Raw genomic sequence first — 20,859 nt, 5'->3', positions numbered from 1 at the left:
TGTTTACTGTCTTTGCTCATTTAGATCTTGGAGACTCTGCTGAACCCGAGCTAGCAAAATTAGCTGAGCTCAGGTGAAACAAACATGTTCTTGCCAGTAAGCAAACGAAGGCCTCCTGCCCATGTCTGTGAAAAACTGCGTAGGGATGAACTTCAAAAGTGCTGTTGAATCCAGGGGCATTATCAGCCGGTGTGCCATCACTGCTCTCGATGGGTCTGCCTGATAATATCTACCTCCTACACAGTGCTCCCCGTCTGACAGAAAACTGCCTACCTGGCAATCTTTGCCAAAAACTCGTTCAATCTTAGGCATCTCTGACAACTACATGCACAATACGATGAGATGAACAGCTGTAGAAGCGAGATGTAAGGAAAAAAGATTAATCTATTTTTTATGGCCAAGAATGGGATTAAGAATCCATGCTAATTGTAGACAGTTACACTAAACCTCTGTCTGCTTTGGCTACTCTTAAGCATTTCCTCTCTATCTGGTGCTTTATCTGTTAAATTAACCTGCCACAGCTGCAGAGGTATGAGCAGATGCTGGAGGACTACCTTGCTGAGCGGGATCCAAGCACGGAGATGGTGACATTTGACAGATATTTCACAGTTCGCTGGGCAAGAGCGTACCATTTTCATTTGCTGCCAACCCCCAGGGAGAACATGGAGCTCACCGGTGAGCCAGGACCACTCATTTTGTCTGGGGTAGGAGCACAGCCCCCGTCTGCAACCTGCCAGCCCCTCACAGACAACGCACCGGGGCCCTGGCTCCTGGCTTCCCTGGGGAGCAGCATGCAGCATCTGCTGGGGCTTTGTGGGGTCAGAGAGCCCAGGGCAATGCTCTGTACGCCCTTGGTTCCTGTCCTGTGCTCCAGGCAAGCCAGGCACATTCGGTCCCTAATTATCCCCAATTAATAATTAAGTGGGTTTGTTTGTTTCTTTGTTTTTAAAGGCTTCTCTTTCCCTTCCATTTTCTTTCCTTACTGTAACATTTTCTTGTGATACTGGAAAGCATTTCTTCATTGTTTGGACTAATTTCCAAACAGATTAAAAACTGTTGTAGCAGTCAAGCTTCAGTTCCTTCGTTTATTAGATTCAGAAGACAGCAAATTCCTTAAAACACAGATATAAACAATTATGGTAATGCATTCTGATTTTATAATTAGTTTTCATCGCATGAAACATATATAAGTTTGAGCATCAGCTTTTTTTTTTTTTTTTTTTTTTTTCTGCCCTCCTCTTTTCCCAGCTTCGAGTTTGGAGTTCATGCATTTCCATTCCCAAATGTGCTCACAGTCCTTGGTGGGCTACATAGTAAGGGATGCAGCCTTACTCCTCAGAGACACCAAAATATGAGAGAGAAGGCCACAAATGCTGAAACGGGGAATATTTTACTGTAAAATAGATTAACTGTGGCATGTCTTGTCTTTTTTTTTTCTTTTTTTTTTTTTTTGCTTTCTGAAAATTTTCATTCCCATCTCACAGTGAGATCAGGAACCCGGGAACTCAAAAGCATTCAGCATCCAGGTGAAATAAGGCACAAATGGTGCTAATCTCTGGAGTAGGGCAAAGTGGCTCTTTTCACAGTGAGTGCTAGAGGGGAGGTTTTTGCCTACGGATATAAATATAAAGCTCTCAAGTACTTCATGGCAAGCCTGACCTCGCCCTGCTACACTCACTGAGATATTTTCCAGTGACTTTTTTTGGGCACAGAATCAAGCTGTTGGGACTTTGCTGAGAGCTGAATTTGGGCCCTTGTTGTTATTACATCCAAGAGCTTCTTAATTTTTGTTTTAATTACTTTTGTCTTACACATCCAGAAGGATAGGAAATGAGTTCTATTAATATGTTGAGAATGCAGTGATCATTAAAGAATAAAGAAAGGATTATAGTAGTCTGGTGCAGTCCTCCCACATGGAACCCCGAAACCTAATTGTAGCCCTTGAGGGTTTGAGCATTGCCCTGCTTAATGATAATTTGTGTCACTGCTCCAAAAAGGAAGTGGCTGTTAGGGCAGGAAAAAAGCTCTGATGAACAGCAGGAGAGATTAAATTAACATGAATGGGAAGAAGCCCCATATGTGATCCTGGGATCCATTAAGAGAGGTATTTCCAGGAGAAAGAGGGAAGTATTAATACCATTGTACAAAACACTGATGAGTTTTGAACAATCTCATCTGTATAATTCTCATCACTTACCTTCAAGGAAAACAAAGTCAAGCTGAAGCAGGTGCTGGAAAGGACAGCAGGGTGATGGGGGCGGACAACTGGAGAGCCTGCCTGACAAGTGGGGACATCTCTATTCTGTGTATTGAAGTACGGCAAAGAAAGCCTTGAGCTAGCACCTGCCCAAGCTAGTACATCCAGATGGTGCACTCAAATGTGGAAATAGCAGCATCAGTGTGGCCCTGAACCTCAGCTGAAGTACCCTGCAATGCAGCAGTGCTTGTTTGCTCAGGTGAAATGCTGTGCTGAAGCACCTTTACAGCTTCCTTCAACTGAGGCTGGCTTCTGTGGAGGCCAGCTTGCACGGCTTTTTTCCTTGGGTTGTGGCACATCCTAAAAGATCTTGCTGAACCTACTCGAGTCAAGACTGAATGGATATAATTTCTCTCTTTCTGAGGAGAGAAGCACGTACTGAACTGTGTGCACGTATGTTATGGGAAGGGTAGGTGAAGGAGGGAGAACGGGAAGGAGCTAGTTAAATCTGGGGCAAGGATAAATGTACTATAAGTGGTCATGAACACAGAAGGAGCCCTAACTGGCAAAGGAGCAGTTCTGCAGTGGCTTTATATTAAAAGTATTGAACCTGGTTCTTAGCTGATGTTTGTTACCTGTCACATTTCCTGGGTAAGTCCATGTCCCCTGTAAGTGCCAGAGTGCTCAGTAAATCTCCTGAGGCCAAGAATTCACAGGGTCTTCTGGGCTGGATAGTGGGGTCTAACTTACATCCATTCATTCTGTCACCTAAACACAAACATCATTTAACCCTTTTTTTTAAACATGTTTTATAAGTAGACCTCAATGAAACCTAAAAAGAATATTGGAATCTCATAGATAAGGGAAATATTTTCACCTGCAGGCACGGAGAAGTGAAATGACAGAGCTGTGGTTGCACTGTAGACTGGGGACAAAAAGAATCCAAATTTCTCATGTTTCAGTTACAAGGGGCCAATTGAAACCAGTGACAGATTTACACCGACTGGCATTTCAGAGGGTGAATAAGGGCCCCCCCTTGGGTTCCTTTTAAAGAGGTCTTTACCCAGTACAGATGTGCAGCCACTTCTGGGTGAGAACTCAGAGGTGACAACTAATTTACAACCTCCTGCAAAGCCTAGACATTGGAAGTAAAGATTTGGCTAGAATGACAGGATGCTTTGTAGACCAAGATCCAATCACCAGATTTTGTTTCTTTGATAGGAAATTTTCTTTGGTGATTCTGGAAAAAAGTACTGTGTGAAATTCCTTAACTTCACTGAATGTACCACTGCTTGATGTTGCCTTGGCTGATGTCTGCCGATGCACTGAGGTCTGTGCTAGAGCACTGCTTCAGTATGAACCAAATATCTCTTCTTTGAGTAGGAACTGAACTGCTGTCTCCCAAGTTCTCACTAGCTCTACATCTGATCTTAATTCATTTGTCATGGGTCTGAACGAGAGCGCTACATGCATGGAATGTGGTAGCTCCTTAACTGTGGCTACCCCTGCACAAAGGGCTGTTAGTATAACATGGCAGAGAACTGAAACTCAACTTTAAAGATCTTTGTATGTATGTGTAGGGCAAGGCCCACAAGGTGAGCCAGCCACGTTGTGCTGATGTGCACAGGGCGCTGATCACTCCTTGGGGGGCAGGACCCTTCTGAGGTCGGTGTGAAGGTACGCTGAATTTATGCACTGTATGCTTAAGCACGATGCCGAAGGCAGCCTCTATGCATCTGTTTGTTTCACTCTTCAAGGCAATTTATACGGACTAGAAGAGACAGAGACAGTGGAGGTTAAATATTCAGGGTGGGGATTTAGCTGCGTGGATCCTTTCAAGGTTAATGGAAGTTGTACCACTAAGTCCCTTCACGTCACTCCGAATAGTCAGTAACCCTTGTACTGTATGCCTTGACAGGAACTTTGTCATAAACAGGAGCAGCTCCAGAATTAAAAATTGTCTGATGAGCCAAATGAATTGATCATTCGAAGGACAGCAAGTTCTGTTGCAGTTGCTATTATGTTCAGAAACTGAGACATACAAAGAGTTAAGGAAGAGATTAGGATTTTGCAAGAAGTGACCTCTGTTTTCCTGAGATCCTTTTGAGCCTTATGATGCATCAGTTTTCAGTATCATCCCCATGAAGATGTCATCAAATTCTCATCCTGTTATGTTCCAAATATCTCCTGAGAAATTTGAGCCACCTTATCTACACTGAGAGCTAAGCATGTTGAGCACTTGGCACAAACTGGGCTGTAGCGCAAAGGAAGCCAAGCTATGGCTTTAACCCAGAGGTAGTGCTCTGAGGTCCTGGCTATGAGATGTCTCTGTAATATCTGGGTGCAAACTATTCTGAAACGAGTAATGTTGCACACTGGGCTGTTAGGTTTCTTTCTGGTGTACCACAGCAGAAAACTGGAGGGCAGGGGACACGCGCCTTTCTTGCAATAAATTGTATCTCCCAGGGATGTGGTGAAGTTGCAAAGACCCTCGCCTGGGCAGACTTGAATCCTCCACCAGCAGAGCAGCTATAACCTCCAGGAAATGCTTCACATCATAAAACCCTCACCACTTCAAAAGTGGCGTTTGAAGTCACTTTTTCTAGCAAGTCTGGTCATCAGTGACAAGATAAGGGTTAAAAAGCCTTTCTTCCACTAGGAGAAAACAGTAGATTATCAGCCTTTATCCTTCTCAGAAACACCCAGGACACAGGTCAGCTGAACCTTTATGTGAGTCAGGACTCATTTTCTCTAATATAATCATATGTTTGGTGATGGATTCAAAGAAAATTGCCCAGTACTTGCAGGGTTAAATCACTAATAATGATGTTAGTAGTGATCCGGCTGGTGAAGTATAATTCCCCTGGGATCACTTTCTCCAAGAAAGGCAGCTGTGTGCTGTGGTGCTTTTTGTGAGGAAGGCATTATACCCTGATTTCATGTGGATTAGGTGATCGCTTTCTCATCTAACCCTTTTTTTACGCTTAAAGTTCATATCAGTGAGGTGATAAGAGAGTGACATTCACTGACGTGTGGCCATCTTTTGTCTTTATTTGTCTTCATTACCAGGTTTTGGTAACCTTGGAGAAACAAGTTACAGCAACCATCAGCCCAGGCGACAAATTTGCAAGCAGGCCAGGGTGTAAGTGGGAGGATCTGATCTGAGGTGAGTCCTTGCTCCTCCCGAGTAATGCACCTTCACAGACTTCACTCTTCAGGATGATTTGGTGTAGCAAAAAGGTGTGAAACAGGGAAATCCAGACCCAGGTAATTCAGCTCACGTTTAAAAGGAGGTTTTGCTTGTTGATTAGGTAATCCTTCTCTAGGAAATGCACGGCACCAACTGCTTTTCATGCTAGATTAGTGCTCCTGTGGTCAATTTGCTTTTACTAATGTCAGGGCCCCACGGAGCAGGTTCATCTGTCGCATAGCAACTGCTTCAGCAGCAGTGGAGGTAGCCATGCATAAAAGATTACACATGATGGCAGGGCACAAGTGTGAAGATTTTCAAAATTAGATACAATCTCAGCATGAATATGAACTGCAGAATTGACATGGAAGGATTTTTTTCAAGTCATCAAGTTTCCATATTTATCAGAAAAAGTGGTTTAACTGCAGTGCATGTAAAACCAAGGAAATGCAGAGGGCAGTAATTTAGAAAAAGCAGCAAACAAGCCAGCGTCTGTATACAAATAAATGTAAACAGAAAGCCCCACACAGCTTCTGCCAACTGTGAGGCCGCCTTTAGTTTCATGCTATGGATGCCCTCAGGAGTGGAGACTATCTACAATATTTTATGTACATTTCGAAAGGTCACCCTCTAAAACGTCCCACTGGTAAGAGTGGGTGAGATAACTTACGTGGCTTCATTTACAGCAGACTTCAGAGCGACCCGTAAAGCTCCCACACCCTGCTCCACCCGTGCTGGGACTCTGCCTCCCTTGCTGCCTTGTTCAGAGGAGCACGGACATTTCCAGCTTTTACTAGCTGCTTTATTTCTGGCTTTTGCTTTGTCTCACAGTCCAGCTTTCTTGGACATTTCTTTTCAAACTACATGCAATCTTTTCTCTTAATAGATGGACAGAGACAGAGAGAGAGATTGATCGATTAGTTATTTTAGAAGTGGTATGTCAAGGACTGTGTTTTGTTGCTAAAAGAGGTTTTTCTTCTGTCTCTAAAGTAGAGCAAAAGTGAGAATTTGAAGATCTTTGTATTTGAAGTGCCCTGCTAATTTGACAGACCACTTTTGCAGGGAAGGTTTGTTTTTGTTTTGTACTCTTCTGTATTCCCTCTTACAGGGAGGACAAAAGACTCAGCTCACGCTGCAGAGCGCTGTGGCTGATCCTTTTGTATGCAAGACCAGCAGACTTGCCTGAAACAGGAACCTTGGAGGTAAATCAGGCTAATGAAGCAGCTCAGAGAGGCAATGTGCATTATTTGTATCCCACAATGATTTTAAAGTCAACACACATACAGTACCGAGTATTTTGAAGCCTAAGATACCTGTAGGAGATCCAAGAGAAGGCGGTTCATCTAGTCTCCTCAGTGCTTTCATTTAGCTGATAGCAATTAGCTCTCTTTTCATAGTGAGGAATACAGGAACCATTTCACTCTCTGGATAAATTTTATCTAGGCAAGAAATTATGTTATGACAGTTGCTATCCGTGATGCTAAAATGCTTTTATTAGGACAATTACAGATCTTTTTTACTCTAGGCTGAAAGAGAAAGTGAAAAGCTAGCTTTGCTCGAGAGAAGGCGGTTTGTTAGGAATGGCCTTTTGCTGCAAAAAGATCAGGGTCTTCTGGATTAATCTTCGGATTATATAGATTTTCCAAGGATAAGACAGCTAAGTCATCCTCCGTCTCTAAGGAAGACAGCATTGTAGCTGCTTTGGCTAATCTAAGACAACAGCTTTTCCCTTGGAGGGTGTCAGTAATCCAAAAGATTGGTAGATAAAATAATTGAAGTTCTCAGGGGTTAAGTTTAGAGACTGCAGCCATTTTTGCAAGAGCAACAGCTTATTAAACTGACAAAGCCACACTTCACTACCCACCGGCCCTCGCTCAGCTGCCATCACAGTGTTATCTCCTCAGCTTGTGTTTGGGGCATTTTGAGGGGAAGGGAAGACAGGAGGAAAAAAATTAGGGGGTCATAACAGCCAAAATTCTTCCTTGCCATGAATAAGGTTCATAATTCTGTCCAGTTCAGCTGTATTTACCAACCTGAGATGTCGAAGCACAATCTGGGCTGCAGTGGTGGTGGTGTACCTGCTCTACACAATGGGAATGCTTTACTAACCTTGTTTGTAAGCAGGAAACCGAGGCACAGAGTGCTTACCTGATGTTTCCCATCATGCTATATATTTGTGGCATAGGAAGCAGGAGAGTCCCAAATCTCATTTTCCATTTTATACTATATGAGCAACCTCACGTTCTCTTGGGCCCAATGCAGGACCTCAAAGTCCAGCAGTTGGTACCATGCCGTAGCTTGTGCATCAGAGCCTGCATCAGAGCCTTTGTCAGTGAGCATGCTCAGCCCTGTGAGCCACAGCAACATTTCACGTGACATCTCCAGTGCTGAACCCTCCCCTTGCATGCTTCTCCAGAAGGCATGGAGCAATTGGGCTGGGGAATAGAAAACTGTTATTAAATCAATGCTTTATTCAGGTTTGGTCCTGTGAAAGATGAAAGAGGGAGGCTCTCCCAGGGGCCACCCAACCACGAGTCTTTTTGTGTTTGAAGAGCCCCATCATTAGCCTCCACTGTTTGCAGATATCTGACATATTCAGGCAACGTTTCTGATAAAACACATAGAATAATTTTCAGCCTCTCCTTACATGATATTGCCAAGGGCTCATTTTCTATCTTGCACTTAGACTGCCAGCTTTATAAGACCAGCCCTAGCTTTACTCAGAGCACGTTTGGCAACTCCTATTTTTCAAGCAGTCAAGTTCATCCCTGTCAGAGTGTGAGCAGAAACATGCTGCCATTTTTCTGGAGCTATTAATAGGAGACAAATCATCTTCCTTCTCTGATACGAAAGCTAAAGTAAGGACAGCAGTCATGTCTTTCTGTCTAGATGTACTGAAGGTGATAATAATTATGTTTCCACAATAAAAAACAATTGCTTATCAAATGTATATGCATTTTACAAACCCACACATATGTACAAGTTTAGTACTTACAGTATGGATGGATTCTTTTGTTCCTTTTTAAACTGTCCTTTATTCTTCTCTAAAAACCACCCACAAAGCAGAAAAATATGAACAGTTTGACTAGATATGGATTTATGCTGTCCAGCCCTGCCTCTAACAACAATCAGTGCCTGTTCCTGTGGCAAAAGGTGCAGTTCTAGAGCTGTGGCATAGTGGTGCCAGTCACACTTTCTTAATAGGACTTAATAGACTTGGTAGGAGAAGCTTGGGGCAGGCTCTGAAAAAAGGTGTTTCAAAACTGTTTTTTTTTTTTTTTTTTTCCTTAAATTTAAAAATATATATTTAGTGCTGTCACCTTGCATATGCTGTCTACTGCAGTGCATTTTCAGAACCTCTTGTCCTTATTGGAGCACAACATATTCATGAAGAGTTGAGTAGGACTGTTAAGCTGCTTTTAAACCTCATATCTACAATTTCTTTACACATTCATCTTATGTTTCCACCAAAGAAAACCAAACCATTTTATGTTAAATCAAAAAACAAACAAACAAACAACACAAAACAAAACTATAGATTGGGTATAGCATAGAGAATAATGTTAAGGTTTTTTCCAGTGTTTGTGGCTACTCCTGAATATCAGTGGTTTTATACTTCAGCAAAACTGTATGCAAATTCTAGATCCTTTATCTGAAATCTGGAGGGCTCTGATAGAATTAATTTTGATTTTATTATCCCCATCTGTTCTTAAATATCTACTGGTATACCATAATCTCTTCTCTGTCTAATACATATTCTTTATATTTTTACAATTTGTTCTACTTTTTTTAAAAGTCTGACTCTAGTAACAGCAATACATGACGCTATAGCCTTTTCCTTACAAATATTTCAGATCTGATAATATGATCACTGACTTCAAATTGTACAGCAAATTGTGCTTTACTGATCATCCTGGTTCATTTTTTTGAAACAAAGTCCATGAGAATTATGACCCTCTTGATTCACTCATACAGGTAGTAAGTATATAAAGCCACTATATTCTGAAAGAGACTGAACTAATGAACTAATTTTCACTATTGATTTTTCCCCCAATTAATGCTAAAGTAATATTAAAGGTATAAAACTTGGTCATTCTATTTGATACATCTATTATCTGGATATGTATTTGCATGTTTATCTTCTGCTCTGGACAGCTAATTATACACCTAAGTCTCTCTTTCTTTCCTCCACTGTTCTCCTTCCCCCTTTCCATCCTATTTACATCATTGCTGTGGAATCCATCACTTTTTTTTCCAGTCTTTTTTGCTACATAGCTGAATTTCAATGGTTTACACAAGTCTATATTATTTTGGAAAATAAATATCATTCTGTTTTAGGTTTCTTAATGCAAAAAATATAATTCAAGCAGAATTACACTGTATAAAATTTATGTCAGTACAGAGAAAAATAGTTCCCATGTTATTTTTTAATTGATAATAATGTTTTCTTGCTGGAAGGAACAATCAGCCTTTCCATTTTCTCTTACTTTGTTTTCCTCATTATACCTTTTCAGATTAATAGTATTTTGCTATCACATACTTTCACCTGAGATTTGATGCTCCCATTCTACTGTATATCCAGTCCTACAATTAGCATTTACTAATTAAAAACATCATATTTCACTGTTAATAGCCACTGTATCCTCTTCCTTTCTTTGTGCAGGTACAGTTTATTTTTCTTAGTCTGCATTGTTTAAGTACCATGTCAGGACTGTCTCAATGCAGATTCACAGCCTTCATCCATCAGTGACAACCTGAACTGTTTGTTCATCAAAAATTTTTGCTTTACTCCCAGATTCCTGAATGACTATAAGTGAGCTTGAACTCTTTACCTTTCCTCATCATCTCTCTCACTTTACCCTGGGGACTTAAATCTTGTCTTCAATGTCATCTACCTTGTCTAAAGACTGGCCCCCAGCCCTCTGTAGTTTGTGATCCTTTTCTACGCTCATGAAATCCAGTATTCATTTTATAATTGAGCAGCATCATGGTAATGGTTGCCAAAAATGTACCTTGCACTGGGATTCAAGCCTAGTTAGATGTGAGGCTGCCAGTAGGGACAATGGAAAGAGAAAGGCACCTCCAGAGAGCAATTAATTTTACCTATCTCAGGCACATGACTTAGCATAGGCACGCACCGCTGCTTTGGCAGTGTCTTTTCCTCTCTCTGGTGACTGCAGTGGGAGCTGAAGTGACTATCTTAAAGTCAGTGCCCTGCCTTACCTTAGCCAGCTAAAGCTAAGTGAGATGAATCCCACCTTCAGGTTCAGAACAAGGCATCCAAAGATGATGCTGAACATGTTACTTCATAAATTGGTCCTGCTCCATTTGGGAACCAGACATTTAGCCATTATGTAGGTATGACAAGATGCAGGCAGCCCCATCTCTGAATGGAGATGATCTGGACAGAGCAATTTCTACTCATCCAGAAGATTTTTGCTAGTGAGGGAGTTTGCTGCTGATGCTGTAGATGGCCAAGCCTTCAGCTCGCACCAGTTACATCAGGTTATTCAGTGTCGGTAGCTACATGTTGGCTCATGCATCTGTACTGCAGTTTCCAAATGCTGGCATCTCCTGCAGCTACCTTGTGTACCACAGTGACCTGTGAGAATAGTGTATGGAATCTTGCATCCCCTATTTCTGGTCTGTCAGGAAACTTCAAATTGATCTTCAAGCTTAATTTTATAATAACCCATAGGTAGTTTAAATATTTCAGTCAGTTCACCTCCTAATCACCTTTCCTTGAGGCTAAATAATTCCCATTTCATCATTCTCTCAGCTACTATGTTAGCTTCTCCAGTACATTAATCATTTTGGTTGCCCTCTGCTGTGCTTTCTCCATTTTATCTACATCTGTCTTCCACTCTTATGACCAAAATTGGACATTATATTCCAAATTTGGTCTATCACCACAGGGTCTTATCAAGAAAAAATGTAATTTTATTGGCTCTGTTACAGATATACCTCTTTCTTAATGTATACTAGCATATTACAAACCTTCACTACTGCTGCCTGTTGAAGTGAGAGTGGTTGAGTTGGAGCAGTCAAATACACACAGGGCATTTTCATCTCTCATGTTAACTACCTCATTACCAGCTTACCTGTTTTAGTTTTAGTGCATCTCTGTTAATATCAGCATTATTTACTATGTGGATACTAGTATTGTGTGAACAGGAGAGAACAGGAAGACATTACAAAATGAAGTGAGAATACCAGCACTAATCGGTGAATTTTTTCTTGAAAATTTGGATGATTACATTGGGAGTTGTATTTTCTCTTCTGCTTATTATATTACATTTCCTTTATACCCTTCATCTATCTATTAGTGGCAGCAAAGCTATTCTATAAACAGCTATATCCTTCAGAGTTCCAGTGATCAGCCCTACTTTAGTGTCATTTGTATTATTTGTAAATACAGAGAAAAACCCTAAAAGGGACAGTCTGAGGATTGCACAATATAGTGAATGCTGCAAAAACTGACTAAATTGCTGTGATGCTCTGATTTTCTCAGAGACACAGCCTCATCTTTTCTCTAAAAAAAAAAACAACCAAAATCAACAAACCAAACCAAAAACCAAAGCAAAATAGTCCCAAAACAAACAAGCAAAACCAACAACCACCTTCCCTCCTCTCCCCTATTCCTTCCCCCCCAAATCAAGGAGTAATCTGAAATGAAATAATAAAATTCTCTTCAGGAAAAAAAAAAAAAAAGCATGATCCTATTTTCTGGGCAAAGCTAGGATTTTTTTTTTCTCCAATATTTTGTCCTATAATCTTCCTAGGATTTCATGCAACCTTATATTTAGACAGATTTAGAATTATGAGCCTTATCATAAATCAAGAAAAAGCCTCCTTTGGATCAGTGTCTTGTGCATTTTTAGTAACAGAATAAAGCAAGAGAATCATGCTATAATAATATAGAGGAGGATGGGTACAGCATACCATTTTCTTTTAAATTTTTTATTATTTTAGTGACAGACGGTTCCAGCAGTTAGAGTATCAGTTTGGGACTTAGGAAATCTGAGTTCAATTTCAGTTCGATTGAGTTCAGTCTCAGGGCAAGTCATGTAATTTGTCTTTGCCTCAGTTTCTCATTGATGAGCAATTCTCTGTAAATGCTGAATGCACTGGATACTGTGGTTATAGAGACCATATATAAAGGTCTCAAGGGAAGCAGCAAAGCATCTTAACTTAACAAAGCATTTTACTGGAAGCAAAGACAATGCCTTTATGCAGCAACTAGACTTGGAGAAAAGGTGGAGGATTTGGTCATTAGCCCTGGTGGGTTTCTTGTTGGCTTTGAATGTGCTGGGGGGAATTACAAAGGTGTGGAACAGCCACACATTGGTCAATTAGTTTGCCTTCTGCAGTTAATGGTAAGGAAAATGTGACATCCAGATTTCTCAGGAGTCCTTGGAAACAAATATGGTCAGAATATACAGCCCAGATTTACAAGGGCTAAAAATGTGGGCCATAATTCAAAGAATATCTGAAGAAATATCCCCTGTGCACTGCGAACAAAATTACTACTAAGATTTTTGGAAAAAATATGGCTTTCATCTTTAAATGTTGCAGGTTGTTTGGATAATTTGGTTAGTTAAAGAAGTTGGGAAAATTCATGAGAAAAAATATCCTGGAACATGTACATTTGTGTACTGTCCATCCCAGGCCTTCTTCTGCCCCTTTATGCTGTTCAAACTGCACATACAACTTTTATTTTGACACATGTGCCAACACAGTGTCACTGTGAACTGTTTTCAATGCATGGTATTAAAGATATAGACCAATTGATGCAATATGGTGCTTAACAACATTCACTTTAGAAGATACCTGATGATTCTTGAAATTCTTTCTGCTCAGAATATTAGCTAATATTTCAATAGATGTGAACTCCAAAAATGGATGGAACTGATTACACCTCTGCACAAGAAATGACCATTTACTGCAGATGATGACTAGACTCCAGTGTGTAGACTGAATACCTATGATGGTATATATTTTTTGACCAGAAGGCAATCAGAAGTAGGATTTTCAAACAGAACTTGTACTGGCATAATCTATTTAGATGAGATTTAAAGATTAAAAAAAAGAGTAAGAGAATGACTTGGATGACTATGATGTAAATAAGATTAGATAATGAATCATTTCCTAATGCACTGAGAAAATAAGATTAGTCTGTTCCTGGTCATGTGAACAGCTTTTCATTGATGACCAAATCCAAGCCACCAAAAATAAGCCTTTGCTTGTCCTCATCTCTGACATTGTATCAGGAATGTGTCTTTAGAAATGATAATTTTAGGCATCAAGGGTGAATACTGCAGTTTTGTGTGATTGCAGGATGTAAGATGACAAAGAACTGGTGATCCACAGCTTACTGCAATTTCTGTTGCTCAATATGTTTCATTAAGGTTAGTTTATGAAGGTTAGAAGCAAGCTGAGACCATAGAAATAATGGAGTTCTGCCACCAGTTTCAATGCAGCCAGAATTTACTTGGGAGATTTCATGTTGTGTCTGTCTACCCTAAGAGGAGCTGGACATGAACTATTTGTTATGTGATAACAAATAATGGTCCTGGAAAACAGCACTGATGTTAGTCATCAACTAAACCTGGAGAGCAGAAACAGCAAATGCTTTATTCATCGAACCTCCATCTTTTATCCTTTTCCGGTTTCAGCTGTCATTAAACCTTTTTTACCGAAGTAGTTTTAAATTACCACATTAATTTCAAAATCAAGCTAAGTTCCTTAGTAAGTGAACCATTTTCATCAGTATCTGAAAGAATTCATTATTAAGTTGATTCACTAAGAGCTCTCAACTTACTACATCAAAAGAACAGCACATTTTTCACAATTCAATATATTCTTAGTGAGGAGGTTCAAAATAGTTGTTGAGCTACTATTGAGTATTCATGTAAAACATTGTAAAAGCATTGCTTTTTTTTTTTTTTTTTTTTTCTGGTAGTAATTTTTCTTCCCAAATATAGATATAGGACTAATATGCCATGGGAGATGCATCTCCAACTGCCATAAATCAGTATAGCTCCATTGACCTCATCCAAGCTACTCTAAGTCATAGAGATCTGACCTATTAAAAATCTTTATTTCTGCTTCTGCATTTTTATATCCTAGTCAATCTTCAGTGATGGGAAAGGCTGAGATGAAGGAGTGGATCAATGTGAGAACAATTGTTAAAAATTTAACTGTTTTTATTGGTAGAAATAATATGTAACTGCAAGGTGTATAAAATATAACACAGTGGGATCCATTTATGAGATGAGCCTTTATGTACTACCACAGCACAAATAATATACTCACTTTTCCCATCTAGCAGCAACAGGGAATAAAGATGTAAGAAAATTGTCCGGGGGAGAAAAAAGAGAAAGAGTTCAGGCAATCGTTCACCCAAATCCCTGAAGGCTAAGGTGACATGTTTGCATCAACCATCTTTTGTTGATTACTTTGTATTACTTTCATTTGTAATGGAGTTTTGGATGTACTTTGAATAAACTGTATTTGGAAAAAACAAAAGTATATTCTACTGTGAAAACAGGGGCAAACTTTAATGTAGTTTTGTTGGGTAAGTGAAATGAAGCGATTCCTTCCAAGGTGGTTGGTGTTACCCACAGCTTTATTCACTGACTGTCTTATTTTTACCAAAAGATAGAAAATTGTGCTCAGATTTGGTAAGCAGTTTTCAGGGAAATCTGATTTTATGTTTGATGTGGCAAAGTGATTTCACCAAAATAAAATCATTGTCCTGCCTGCCTCACCCATAGTCTAATAGAGCTTTACTATTTGCACATGGAAACAGTGGTCCTGGAGATATCCTAGAGGCTTAGGACTGTAAAAATATTGTTTTAGACCTTTGTATATCCTTTTTCATACTATTTTCAGTGAGGAACTACTGCTTGTTCCGGTCTTTATTAGTACCATGTTCCATATGAATCATTCCTTTGCTTCTGAAAAACACAGCTTAGGGGAAGTTTGTAAGAGAAGAGTTTTGGAGTTTTTCATTCCTAAAGAAATTCCTCTTCTGAACACTTTCATGGAAAGTGATGTTTGGGTCCAGCAACTCCAAAAGCAGATCAATATCTACAAAAGCAATAAAACACCTCAACAGAAGAGCAGCAAGTGCAAAAGTGCAATTCAAGAGTGATTTGCCCCTGACAGGAGAGCCTAGAGCAATAGAAATCTTGCTGAGGCACAGTGAATCACAGTGGCACAATATCGCACACCCAACACTGACAGAGCACAAAGGACCACAGAATTGTAGAAAAGAATTGTAGAATTGCTGAATTGGAAGGGACTCACAAGGATTGAGTCCAAATCATGGCTCCACACAGGACCACCCCAAAACCAAACCATCTGAGAGCAGTGTCCAAATGCTTCTTGAGCTCTGACAGGCTCGGTGCTGTGACCACTGCCCTGGGCAGCCTGTTGCAGTGCCCGACCACCCTCTGGGTGCAGAACCTTTTCCTAACACCCACCCTGACCCTCCCCTGTCCCAGCTCCATGCCGTTCCCTCAGGTCCTGTCGCTGTCCCCAGACAGCAGAGCTCAGCGCCTGCCCCTCTGCTCCCTTGTGAGGGAGCTACAGGCCGCCATGAGGCCTCCCCTCAGCCTGCTCTGCTTTGGGCTGAACAAACCAAGGGACCTCAGCCACTGCTGGTACATCTTGCCCTTCACCATCTTTGTAGCCCTCCTTAGGACACCGTCTAATGGTTTTATGCCCTTTTTTATACTGTGGCGCCCAACACTGCACAGACCACTTGAAGTGAGGCCGCACCAGTGCAGAGCACAATCACTGTGCCTCATGCACACCAGGATATGTTTGGTCCTTTTGGCTGCCAGGGCACAGTGTTGACTCATATTCAACTTGATGTCTACTAAAACCTTCAAATCTCATTCCACATGGATGTTCTTCAGCCTCTAGTCCCCCAGTCTGTCCCCAGAGAACAGGGTACAGAGAATGATAAAAGGCCTGATTTGCAAAGAGGAGCCAGTTCTAGAGCTATAAATACCTTGCCAAATGAAGTGTTAAGATCAAATGAATCACATACATTGTATATTTTCTTTAGGGTAATCATTACGTTTTCCAGAGAAGCATTGCACACTGGCAAAAGGGAGGCAGTGAAGGCAAATGTCATGGAGAGAGGTGATAACTTCACCTAGCTGACCCCTGGATCACCAGCATAACTAAGAATGTATTTTACTTTCTAGAAGAACAAATTGTTGTAACTGTCCTAATTGTCTTCAGTGTTATACAACCAAAACTTCTAGCTGGTATCTAGTTCTCCCTGACATCATCAGTTCACAGGAGTCTCAATGTTGAAAATGTTTCCAGTGACATAATAATTCACTTTCAGATAGGATATCTATATGCAAGCAGTGTATCAATGTGTTAATACTCTCTGGAAGAGAACACTCTGGGGAATATGTTTAACTACTTGATGCCTCTGGGTGCATCACATATCATCTGGGTATCTTGTGCGTTCTGGCAGTGGGATATAAACTTATAAAACATTTCAGCTGTGAAAGCACTTTGCTACTTTGCCTCCATGATTCACTGAAGGGAAACGTGCTAAGGATGCTACAAGCAGTGGTGTCTAAGTCCCTTTGTAAAGAAGCTACCAAAGAACTTTTGGGTTGTTCAGGCTGTAGAAGTGAGTTGTTCTGTTACAGCACCTCGTTGGGGGGCAGTCACATTGTGCAGCAGGTACACAGATATTCCTACAATATTAGATTATCCAGAGTTAGATTGGTTTGGCTGATTAAGGGATTCATCAAAATGAGCTTGTACCTTCCATAAAGGTTAACTTTGACTTGTACAAAGTGCATTAAAGATGAACAGTTTTCGGTATTATGCTCTTCAGAATTTTACGGTGAATGAGCCACGTCATTGATTATTTACAGAGCACTCTACACCATAATAATTCCAGAGTAATATCAAGATATATGTATTCTGAAGCTTGTTGGAATGGAAAAAATGTTGCCAGTGATATTTTGTAAAATAAGTATAGTACAAAGGTCATTGTGAGGAGGTGTACAATTACAGAATATCTTGGCCATGAAATTCAGTTGAAATAAGTTCAGAAATTATTAATCTGTCCTTAGAGTGAAATGATGCATTGGCAAATCTGCTGTGAACTGATTTTCACTTAGGTTTTTGTTTTAAGTGGAAAACTGAAGGGAAGAGAAACCCCAGCTGCACAAAGATTTTCGATTTCACCATGTTCCCACAGAAGAACTGCAGTTTTGACAGGGCTTCAGCTTCAACTGGCAGCACGTCCCATAAGAGATTTTTTCCTCTCCTTTCTTATACAAAGACAGTGTTTAGTATTGTATCTCTGTGTGTTTGCCTGGAGCAATCTAAGGTACTGTGGCTTTTCTAATAGCAATTCACATTTGATTTTCATATTATGGCTGTTCAAGATTTCCAGTAGTGTTTTAGTTTTAATTTGACAGAAATTAATAAGTATAAGGAGAAAGATATCATACATCAGTACGGTACAGCATATTGTCACACTTCCTAATTCGTTAGACAATAAGAATAATCTACCACTTCCAATTTAGACTCAGTAAAATAAACACATGTATATTAATGATTTAAAAATATTTCTGTTCAGTCAAGCATGTCTTCTTTATGCAGAATAGCATCAGATCAATAATTAGTTGCCATGCATTTTAATAACAAGAGTTTTTGCTTAAGATTGTTTTTCATAATTTTGCATTTATGTTTGACAAGTTCAGGAACTTGTCTTATTTGAAAGAGAAAATATTAATGCAGAAATTACTTCTCATTGTATTATTGCTTGCCAAATCTAATATGTAAATACCCAGTAGAACTCATGCTTATGTTAATGGGGAGAGGATCATAGAAATCTTGTAGACAGAGTCTATTTGTCCCACTTTGTTCCACACATTAGTATTCTCTATGGTACTTAATTATTCAGTGTTTTAATTTTAAATTAAAAATAAATACTGTACATGAATGATAATTTGAGTGAAATGATAGGAAAACATTGTCACAATGAAATATAAGTTCCTTTATGGTCTGTTTCTAGTCAAAAAAAAGTATCACAAAGAACTACTCCTTATATTTCCTAAATTTAACTCTGTGCTATCATTACAGATCTAAAGAATACGTATCAGTGACTGGTTATAATGTGGAAAAGAAAGCCAGCTGAAACTGTTGTATAGCCAAAGGCATAGTGAACTTATTATTTAATACCGGATTTATTACTTCTGTGCACCTTTAGTGGAGTATGAGGATTGTCACCTTTAGTTAGAAAATTCATGCCTGGCATAAGAAATAGTTTTTATATATGGATTTTCTTTTGTCCTAGTGGATTCTCTCAAAATAATTCATTAATAACAATCTTATAGATGACAATTTTGCTAAGATTTGGCTCACTGACTGCTTTGACTGTACTTTTTGGGCATTGTCGAGTACTGTAATGCCTCTCTGAAATGAGAGGAAGATTCTATTTCCCACACAGATATGGCTCAAGAAGTGACCTTCCTCTAGATTTTTTTTTTTCCATTTACACTAAACATAGTGGTTGACAACAGATGTGTGAAGATAGTCTTCTTTGGTCTCTTTGAATTGGGAGCCATCTCTTCCCCTCCACGAAAGCATTTTGCTTTGCAGTAGTTGATGCTTCTTGCTTTCCCCCCAAGCTTGGACCTGCTGTAACTTGCACCTGGGCTGAGCTGTTGTTGAGTTGCTTTCCACCTCATTCCCCTTAACATATTCCACTTTTACCACATTTTAAAACTCACCAGCTTGTTAGCGGCTTTTGTGTTCATTGCATGTATTTTGTCGAGTTTGGAAGAGGCCTTCAGCTCTAGCAATACATAAACCACATAAAATTACACATTGTTATTGATAACGGAGTTCAAGTAAAAGTCTGATTGTTGCTTTGTTAATTCACAATGGAAACAGGCAGGAAGTTCAATCCCCTGTTGTTACTGGTGCTCAAATCATATAATCCTGTACATTTATATTAAGCTCCATTTTACAAGCAGTTGGATTTTATTTCCCCACTACTCTTACTGGAAGGTTGTTCTGGAACGTCTCTGCTCTTCTGATTAGAAACCTTCTAATATCTAGCCTAAATTTATCCCATTTATACTTTTTGCTTTAGTGTTAATGTTGACCTGTAGCACAGATTTTTGTTCTTTCTAAGGTGCTTCTAATGTTAAACTGTTCATTGACTGCAGTCATTTTCCCTCTCTTCCTCGATTTCCCCCCTCATCCCTCCTGTCCCTGTTCTTTGCACCTGTTTGAGTTTTCCATTCTTGCATTAGAGGAGCAGAATTACTCATAATACTTGAGAGGAGGCGATAGTTGTTCCTTCTGCCATGGTGTTAGTTCTTTGCATTTGGAAATACCTTCCTGGATACATCCTGAAGCTGCATTTGTCTTGTTGACAAGTGCATTGCAATGACACCTCACAGTCATGGGGGAGCATGGGCTGGTAAATTCAGCAGCTACTCTGAGTAAGCTGGGCAGATGCTGGTTACATGTGAAGGGTAGGGATGTGAATATTTTTTGTAATAAATCAACACTTATCTTTTCACTTTGAAAAAGTATCTGTCAGTTCTAACTGGTAAATTTTAATAGTTTTTAGGCTATAATTTAATAATGAAGGGCTGGGAATTCTAAATGAAACAGAAGATGAGAATCAAAGCAAAATCCATGACAGAAAAAAAAAAGTTATTGCTGAAACTTGCATTATCCAAGCAGTATTTTGTAGTTTAAAAATATTCTGTTCATTATATATATGGCCTTCTGGTTCTCTGAATAAAAGTTCCACTTTCTGAGCCAATGAACAAAACAAACAGGTTTATTTGAAATGTTGAAGCAGGGGATAATGTATTATTTTTTGCCATCTTGCTAATGGAAACAAGATATTTATCAGTATAGGAAAGCCACATTTCTTCACCTAGAGAATACTTCAATAAGGAAAGGGATAAGTCACTTACCTTAGTAACACATTCCTGTTAACTGGAGCAGCAAATCAATACTGCGGGACCAGGGATACAGGACATTAATAATCTTTTCTACATGTTAAGACAGGAATAGCCTTTTCAGTGGTACCAAAGCAGGGATATTGCTGTGTACTACTTGTAAGATACTTGAAATTATGATTGGAGCTATATTTAATATGTTAATTAATATCTGCTGTGCAGATAATCTACAATCTAAATTTCCAAGGGGGTAGGACTTTGGTTAAAGTTTTTAAACGAGTTAAATACATTGTATTGACATGAGTCGACCACACGCATGAAACTGGAAGGGTGAACTTGGTTTTGACTTGGCAGCTATATCTTGATTACATCATAAAGTAAATCATTTATCCCGTAAGTTTGAATTCCTGTATACGAAACCTGGGTATGATGCTTATCTTCCAATAGGTACTAACAGTTATAGTCAGGCATCATCTGTGTGTACAAATTTGAATTACACA

At 39.6% G+C, this 20,859-nt stretch overlaps 1 protein-coding gene across 1 annotated transcript in view; it reads left to right on the top strand.

Moving 5' to 3' along the window:
* LOC311440270 (uncharacterized protein) overlaps window positions 1-20,859 on the top strand; it is a 145,118-nt gene that overhangs the window by 106,666 nt on the left and 17,593 nt on the right. The window contains exon 4 of the transcript XR_014695294.1: window positions 5,267-5,363. The gene's annotated coding sequence lies outside the window, so the exon portion shown is untranslated. The remainder of the gene's footprint in view (window positions 1-5,266; window positions 5,364-20,859) is intronic.

The sequence above is a fragment of the Aythya ferina genome, assembly GCF_964211825.1.
Source record: "Aythya ferina genome assembly, chromosome: 8".
NCBI classification, from domain to species: Eukaryota; Metazoa; Chordata; class Aves; order Anseriformes; family Anatidae; genus Aythya; species Aythya ferina.
Note: the sequence above shows the minus strand (reverse complement) of the source record. Positions and strands in the feature narration are given on the sequence as shown.